The sequence below is a fragment of the Oncorhynchus tshawytscha genome, linkage group LG25 (genome assembly GCF_018296145.1).
Source record: "Oncorhynchus tshawytscha isolate Ot180627B linkage group LG25, Otsh_v2.0, whole genome shotgun sequence".
Taxonomy (NCBI): Eukaryota; Metazoa; Chordata; class Actinopteri; order Salmoniformes; family Salmonidae; genus Oncorhynchus; species Oncorhynchus tshawytscha.
In genome coordinates, this window is record NC_056453.1 from 17164625 (window position 1) to 17173888 (window position 9264).

The window sequence follows — 9264 nt, forward strand, 5'->3', positions numbered from 1 at the left end:
ATTTGAGGACCAGGATGTTGACAGCTGTGCCATACCGATTGCAAAATAGATTTTTGATGTACCAATTCCATGGTACAGGGTGTATGAGTTGATATATAAAACGACGCAACATTCAAGAATTTCAGCAAAAATGATTATATAGAATTCTTGCCACCAACAAAAAGTTGAATATTTGGGGCATTCAATCATCGAAGCTCTGCAGATAATGTTGTGAAGATGCAGAATCAATAGACCATTTATTTTGGTATTGCCCTCAGGTAGCCTGTTTCTGGTCTCAGGTTCAGGAATGGCTAAAAATGCAGAACATTGATCTAAAATTGACCCTAGAAATAGTACTGTTGGGAGATCTGGAGAGACCGGGTCAGTCAATTACTAATATACCAATACTCTTAATAAAAGTATTTATCTTCAACTTGCAATCTGTGGATTCTATTTGATTAGATAGATTGAAATTGTATATTAAACATCACAGCATAGTTGAAAGACGTTTATGGTGCGTAGAAATCCAAAGAGGGTGGCCAGCAGAGATAGGTGGGAGGGGCTAAGGGTTGGGATGTGGAATTGGAGACAAGAGGGAGAGGAGTTGCTGGGCGGGGATAGAATGACTGTCAAAGATAAAAGTATCAAAAAAATTCAATAAAGTCAAAATAAAACATGACAAAAAGTATATTTGAATGAAATTGAGGGGCAGCGTTTTCACAGCTCATGCCGGTTTGCCTGAGGCTGATGCCGTGCATGTGTTTGTACACGTGCATATACACACACTCGCATTCAAATGCACACGTGGGGGTGGGGGGGGGTGGGCGGTCTTGGGGGTGGGGCGGGAATGGAATGATTTCATTTTGGAGGGCTGGTGGCCTGGTGCTAGGTCACTGGTTCGGGTCCCCGATTTTGATCTTGTGGGAGATCTGTCGATGTGCCCTTTGAGCAGGGCGTTGACCCTGGTTGCTTCTGTGTGTCGCTCTGGATGGGAGTCCGTTAGATGAGTGAATGTGATGTAGAATGTTGAGCGGCTTCACTGCAAGTAGATTGTATGATTTAATATTCCATCAAATAAAACAATAATACATTAAAGTAAGTGTGTGTGAGCGGCAGCTGGGGCACCGAGATGCTGTAGAGGTTGGTGGTTCGGTTGAGCGTGTGAAAGCGCTGGCCTGGGACCTGGTGGTCTGGGGAGAGGAGGGACTTCAACATCAGCCCGCTGCAGCTCCAGAGGCCTCAAAGAACCTGAAGACAATGGGAACAGAGATGATGTTGTGGCCAGTTCTGACACCCACTCTCCATTGTGAGGGCCTGTACTTTAATCAAGACATGTGCCCGCCAAAAGGAGTTGGTCAGACAGCGAAAGAGAGAAAACACCTGGGGACAACTGTGTTTAATATTAATGTGATGTTCAATAAAGCATAAATGTGGAAAATGCATTGAAACCGAAAAATGAAATTAAGTGATTTCACACATTCAGGTAGAACATAATACATTCATCCATTTCAAAACATTTAGTCAATTTCTTAGCTACTGAATGTGACCCTTCTCAGTGTAAACCCACCTGATAAGCTGATGAAGGACAGGCTTCCGTCACATCATCCTAACGGAACACAGACACAATTTTAAGTCATATATAGTTCAGGGTTTCTGTTAGGAAAATGTGGCGCCAGACATTTGACCGGCAGCATTTTAATTTACCAGACATTTGGAAAATGTACCGGACCCATAGGCATTGTGTGTGTAACCTGATTAGTGCATCTACCCATGGTGCTCAGAATGACAGAAATCACATTTAGTTTATGGTGATTCATCTTAACAGAACATGCAAGTTGAGGATTCAACGATGTGCGGTCCTCCTTACCGAATCCTGATGCGTACTTTGAAGATGTTACGATAACTGTCCACATGGACTTTTCCTCAGCCAACAAGACGAGCAACAAAGAGCAAAATACCTAGTCTTTCAATCTACTATCCCCCATAGTCCAAAAGTTGACCTATTCTAATATCGTATTCCAAACAGACTCTGGGACAGTTGTGGGACAATAAATCCCAAATTCATTCAACATTAAAAAAGTTAAAAAGCAATGTCTGATGCAACTGATCAGAACTTTTAGCTTAAAAATGTTGATAAACTATACTGAACAAAAATATATACGCAACATGTAAAGCGTGTGCCATGTTTCATGAGCTGAAATAAAAGATCCCAGAAATGTTTTATACACACAAAAACCTTGTTTCTCTAAAATTTTGGGAACAAATTTGTTTATATCCCTGTTAGTGATCATTTCTCCTTTGCCAAGACAATCCATCTCCCTGACAGGTGTGGCATATCAAGAAGCTGATTAAACAGCATGAACATTACACAGGTATACCTTGTGCTGGGGACAATAAAAGGCCCTTTTAAAAGTGTAGTTTTGTCACACAACACAATTGCCACAGATGTTTCAAGTTGAAGGCGTGTGCAATTGGCATGCTGACTGCAGGCATCTTCATCTGCGGGATCGTCTGAGACCAGCCACCTGGACAGCTGTTGAAACTGTGGGATTGCACAATCGAAGAAGTTCTGTACAAACTGTCAGAAACCGTCTCAGGGAAGCTCATCTGCGTGCTCGTTGTCCTCACCAGGGTCTTGACCCGAGTGCAGTTCCTGTGTTGTAACCTACTTCAGTGGGCAAACTCCCACCTTCGATGGCCACTGGCACGCTGGAGAAGTGTGCTCTTCACAGATGAGTCCCAGGTTCAACTGTACCGGGCAGATGGCACATAACGTGTACGGCGTCGTCGTGTGGGTGAGCGGTTTGCTGATGTCAACGCTGTGAACAGAGTGTCCCATGGGGACGGTGGGGTTATGGTATGGACAACGAACACAATTGCATTTTTTCAATGGCAATTTGAATGCACAGAGATACCGTGACGAGATTCTGAGGCCCATTGTCGTACCATTCATCCGCCACTATCACCTCATGTTTCAGCAGGATAATGCACGACCCCATGTTGAAGGATCTGTACACAATTCCTGGAAGAGGAAAATATCCCAGTTATTGGCCTGCAATCTCACCAGACATGTCACCCACTGAGCATGTTTGGGATGTTCTGGATCGACGTGTAAGACAGCGTGTTCCCGCCAAAATCCAGCAACTTCGCACAGCCATTGAAGAGGAGTGGGACAACATTCCACAGGCCGCAATCAACAGCCTGATCAACTCTATACAAAGGAGATGTGTCGCGCTGCATGAGGCAAATGGTGGTCACACCAGATACTGACTGGATTTCCTTATATGAACTGTAACTCATAAAAATATTAGAAATAGTTGCATGTTGTGTTTATATTCTTGTTCAGTGAATTATTTCATGACATTATAAGGGCAGCAACGAGCACAATAATTCAATTAGCAGGAAAATACCACTTTCAAAAGCACACCGTTCATGTGAGCGGTTTAATGTGACGGATATCATGTGACCAAGATGAAAATATCCTTTCAGAAATTTGAAAGAGGGGAGACATAATATTCAATAACTAGCATGGGTTGCTAATATGACTAGGATTGTGAGTTTGGCTACTGGAAAATGAAAGAAAGTTGATATAAAATAATTGCCTCCACGGATATGGTCTGATTTTGGCGCAGATTGAGATGGCTGCCGTTTTACGATCCTGTAACCAATTGTGCTATTGTGTATGTTTTTTCGCATTATCTGCAACTTATTTAGTACATAATGTGAATATCATTAATGTGATGACGATTATTTTATCAAATCAATTAACTATGTTTAATTAATACGATGGTTAAATTAATCATGTAACAATGAACTCATGAGCAATTTTGGGGCACCACAGAAAAAGTTTGTTTAATGAGTTACCGTTTCCCAAAATAAACTCAAGAATATCAGAACATATCGTTATCGTATTAGTCATCCATTAATTATTATTACCTCATATCAGTCTCATTCTGAACGTCGTAATATTGTATAAATCTGCATAAACCTAATTTTATTTATTGTTTTTTCAACAAACAAAATATATCATTCAAAAGCCGTCTATTACTAGCTAACGGAAACCCTGATATAGTTACATACTTTGCAGTTGTATCTCTAAATCGCTCTAATTTATTTTCCCTCTCCTCTGCCTTGTGCTCTTACCAACATCCTCTGTGGTGATCCGGGGTCGTCCCTGTCGCCCCTACCGTTCCAATTATCCTGGCTAGGCACAGCATGGCCAAGACTCTCCACCTCCTCTCCTAGATCCACAATCTGACAGGGAGAGAACGAGAGACCAGTCACACACAAAGGGGGAGATCACGGTAAGAGACAAATGACAAGGCATCTTCCAGAGAGAGAGAGAGATAGGCGAGACATACAGTGCAATTTCCCACCCCAGTCCAGGTTAGTACTGATCTTGCCCTCTGCGTTGTCGTAGAGCTGTACAGTACACTGAGCCAGAGTGGGTGTAGCTGCACAGTTTGGCCAGCAGGGGTCTCCACTAAGCAACATATGTCAGGCGGTCAAAGTCATCCAGGACTTCTTCTCTCCACACCTGCCTGCTGGGTTGACTCCAGCTAAGCTGCACTCGATGACCTGGAATGGTAGGCTGAGGAAGTCACTCCTAAAAGGGGCATGAGAGAAGAAAAGACAAACCATTAGCCAAATAGCTAACAGCTATTAGAGTAACAGCTTTCATCTATTATTTATTACGTTTGCAATACAACGAGGAGTGCTGGAATGTATTGTCCAGCTCTTTCTTGGAAACAAAATGATTTATTTCAGAGCCCTAACCTCATAACCCTGACCTCTCACCTCATACTTTGTAGACTGTCCCTGGGTTGTTCAATATTGTCTCCAAAGTCGACATAGTGGAGGTCCACCAAGCCAGAGCCCATCACCCCCAGGAGCCTCGCCCTGTTCCAGGTGCTATAGTCCGGGTACGGAGCAGCCGCAATGTCCCCCACCTTGAAGATCTCCACTCGCTGCTCCTGGAGCCGTCACACATAGGGCTCAACACTAAAGTTCAACACTATAGAAACATATTGTGTTTCTCTGTGATGGAGAATAAAATAATAGAGTCAGCTCTAGACACCATTCTATTTCAGTGGTTCATTGTAGATGGAATCTAGAAAGTCATGTTCATGAGGGCACACAACCGAAAACATTTAGCAAAATAAAATATTTAGCAACACACAACATGTAGCAACAAAAAAACAAAAATGAGCACATTTATAGGAAGATACCAAATAGTTCCTCCCTGTTTCAATCCATTTGTCTGTTTGGTGTCTATAGAACACAAGCAAGGTATGACTGGCCTGCTGGGTTCCTTTGCTGTAGAAGCGGCTCATCTCGGCAATAAGTTTGTCCAGCCCCAGAATCTGGATCCAGAAGTGGTGGGGGTTCTCTGACGTTGACACATGCACTTCCAGGTGCTCATCTGGCTGGAAGCTCAGGTCTGGACTGGGAACTGGACAGGACAAGAGAAAGGGAGATATATTTGAGCGAAAATGTCAACATGGACACCATTGCATTGTGGTGCAGAGAAAAGCATTTCGCTACACTCGCATTAACATCTGCTAACCATGTGTATGTGACAAATAAAATTTGATTTGATCTGAAAAGGAAAACTCATTCCGTAGTCAATGATTTTTGACAAAATGTTTAGTATCAATGACAGCGCACCTGTATTAATCTCAGTATTGTACAGCCAATTTCAAATGGGTACAACTTTTCAAAAATCCACATTTTCAGAACTTCTAAACCTACTTTAGAATTTGAAAACCTCTGATAGGGAGCCAGGTGAGATGATTTCATCCTCTTCCATCTCCTCCTCTCATGCTTCTCTATCCAGCTGTAACTCCTCTCCTGCTGCCATTAGCCTGGAACAGCCCCTCTTCCTTCACCCTGAAAGATCATGGAGCCTCCTCCGGCTTCAGCTCCTGTGTGGGTTTTTAGTGTGGGTTTTCAGTTACCTCTGAACTTTGTAGTAACAGAGTAGGGTCCACACACCCAGATGCTCTTATACATACAGTGGGTTCCTACAATATTGACACCATTGGTGAATTAGAACAATAATGACTGCATACAATCTAATACTAAGCTACAGTATATTGTAAGCAAAAAAAGGGGAAATTATATTATTTTATACTAGTACAATTGCTCAGAAAAAGAGATTGTTTTAAGTATTTTTTTTATTGGGGTGATTTATGATTGCCACCCCTAAAGATTCTTATAAATAAAGTAGTCAAAAATGTTGATTTGGTTCCATATTCTTAGTATGTAATGACTACAAATTTACGGATAATCCTGAATGAATCGTGAATAATGATAAATGAGAAAGTTATAGAAGGTTGAGAGAGCAAATCAGCAAGACTATGTTATAATACTTTTATTGCATCAAATGGTTGTTTCATGCAACAGAACAGAGTATTCTGTTAACTATTGTGTGTGTGTTCTACTGAGGATGGGCCTCTGGAAGATAACGCTGACAGAGGAGATTTACGATGTCTTTTGGGTGATAAAACCAAAAGAGCATTCCAGAGCATGAGTTAATGTTTCTGTTCTATATGGTACCAGAGAGAGATGGTTCCAGTTTGGAGTCAGAGGGACAGACACTGGTACAATGAAAACTGTTGACACAGCAGATACTGTCTGCTATGTATTATAGGTATCGTTCATTCAGATCTAAACCTTGTGACCCGTTCTATATATCTGTTGTTGGTCATGTAGGTTGAAAGGGGTGTATCTTGGCTATAAAAGACCCTTCTACTTTTGTCTCGGGGCTCTCAATGATTCATCTGAGCGTGAATTGTCGACCAACCATGACCAGTCATCATTATCGTAGACCACTCAATTGATTCACTTTATATGTGTGCATTGTATTCGACCTGCTCCCTTGTTAATAAGTGATTAAATATTTAGTTTAAGTATAACTCTGACTTGTGCAATAAGTTTGTCTCTCCTCATTTGATAGTAAAGAAATGAACCACCACAGGGTCAATGATCATACCCCCAAGACATGCTAACCTCTCCTGTTATTGGTAATGGTGAGAGGTTAGCATGTCTTGGGGGTATGATCTTTTCAAAATGTCTCTAAACCCACGTGTGTTCTGACTCTGGCCCAACCAATCGGTTTCTGGGACCAATCAGATGGTCTAGAATGTATTTCCGTTCTAGAAATCGTAGGGGAGGTACTCAGAATAAGACTCATTAGACTCAGAACCAGACTCATCGTAGGGGAGGTACTCAGAACCAGACTCATTAGACTCAGAACCAGACTCATCGTAGGGGAGGTACTCAGAACCAGACTCATTAGACTCAGATCCAGACTCATCGTAGGGGAGGTACTCAGAACCAGACTCATTAGACTCAGATCCAGACTCATCGTAGGGGAGGTACTCAGAACCAGACTCGTTACAAGAAACTAACGTCCGTGGCTTAGCGTTTGGCCGGAGCAAGGAGTTTGGGTAGCCAGGCATTTCTATTGGGCACAAAATAATCTTAAAAACAGCCAAGAAACTGCTAAAACACATCTAAACTTTGAACTACTTTATTTATACGAATATTTGGGGTTGTCAATAATTTTGAGTTTATTTATTTTATTTTTACAGGGACAGTGCACATTAATCAACGTTTCAGTAAAAGTGCCGGTTTTAGCCAGCCGGCTAATTTTCAACCGCAGTCCCTGGGCAGGTTATTAAAAACAATTACAACACAGACAATCGTTGAGCAGGAGCACACGCAGAGCAACATAGGACAAGCAAGACATAGCATACAGAGTGCCACTCACTGACCATAGATTGCTTTGTATGTTTCTATTTTTGTTTGGTCAGGGTGTGATTTGGGTGGGCATTCTATGTTTGTATGTCTAGGTTTTTGTATTTTTGTTTCGGCCGGGTATGGTTCTCAATCAGGGACAGGTGTCTTTCGTTGTCTCTGATTGGGAATCATACTTAGGCAGCCTGTTTTCCCACTATGGTTTGTGGGTAGTTGTTTTGTGTTGAGAGTTTGTATCACCTGTCAGAACTGTTTCGGTTATTCCTTTTGTTATTTTGTATTTAGTGTTCAGTTTCAAATAAATAATATGAACACGTAGCACGCTGCACCTTGGTCCTCACCTTCTTCCTATGAATGCCGTTACAGAACTACCCACCACCAAAAGAACCAAGCAGCATGGAGAAGAGGACTGGACATGGGAACAGGCGGAGGCAGCAGGAGAAGGGAACCGGAGATACGAGGGAACACGGCTGGCAAGGAAGCCCGAGAGGCAGCCCCAATAATTTTTGGGGGGAGGCACACGGGGAGTGTGGCAGAGTCAGGTTGGAGACCTGAGCCCACTCCCCGTGCTTACCGTGGCGATCATGGGACTGGTCAGGCCCCAGGCTATGGGGGGAAATTGGAGGTGAGCAAAGGAAGCGAAGCCGAGACTGTGAAGGAGATGATGGGGAGATTGGAGGAGAGAGCAGTGAGAGACCTGCTGTGTTGGTGCATGAGGCACGACATCCGCCCGACGGAGCGTGTCCGCGATTTGATGTCACCTGAGTCAACTCTCCATACTCGTCCTGAGGTGCGTGCTAGCCATCTGGTGAAGACTGTGCCAGCCCCACGCACCAGGCCTCCTGCGCACCTCCCTAGGCCTGCACGTCCTGTGCCAGCTCGGCGCTACAGCTCTCCAATACGTGCTCTGAGCCCGGTGCTCTACATTCCAGCTCCCCGCATCTGCCGGGCTAGGGTGAGGATCCGGCCAGGACAGGTTGTGCAGGCCCTTAGTTCGAGACCTCCAGTGCGCCCCCACGGCCTGGTCTATCCTGTGCCTCCTCCAAGGACCAGGCTGTCTCTCCATCTCCTCCCTCCAGGTTCTCCCTCCAGTCCGGATCTGCAAGAGTCTCCTTCCAGTCCGGAGCGGCCAGAGTCTCCTTCCAGTCCGGAGCGGCCAGAGTCGCCCTTCACTCCGGAGCGGCCAGAATCGCCCTTCACTCCGGAGCGGCCAGAATCGCCCTTCACTCCGGAGCGGCCAGAGTCACAGCCCCACAGTCCAGAGGCGCCCCTCAGTCGGCGGTGAGGTACCCAGCTCTAGAGGCATCACCTAAGTGGGCCGAGCCAAAGGTGGAGCGGGGTCCACGTCTCTCACTGGAGCCTCCACCGCTGAGTAATGCCCACCCAGACCCTCCCCTATAGGTTCAGAGTCCGCACCTTTGGGGGAGGGATACTGTCACGCCCTGACTGTAGATTGCTTTGAATGTTTCTATTTTTGTTTGGTCAGGTTGTGATTTGGGTCTTGACCTGACTGCTCTTCACGGA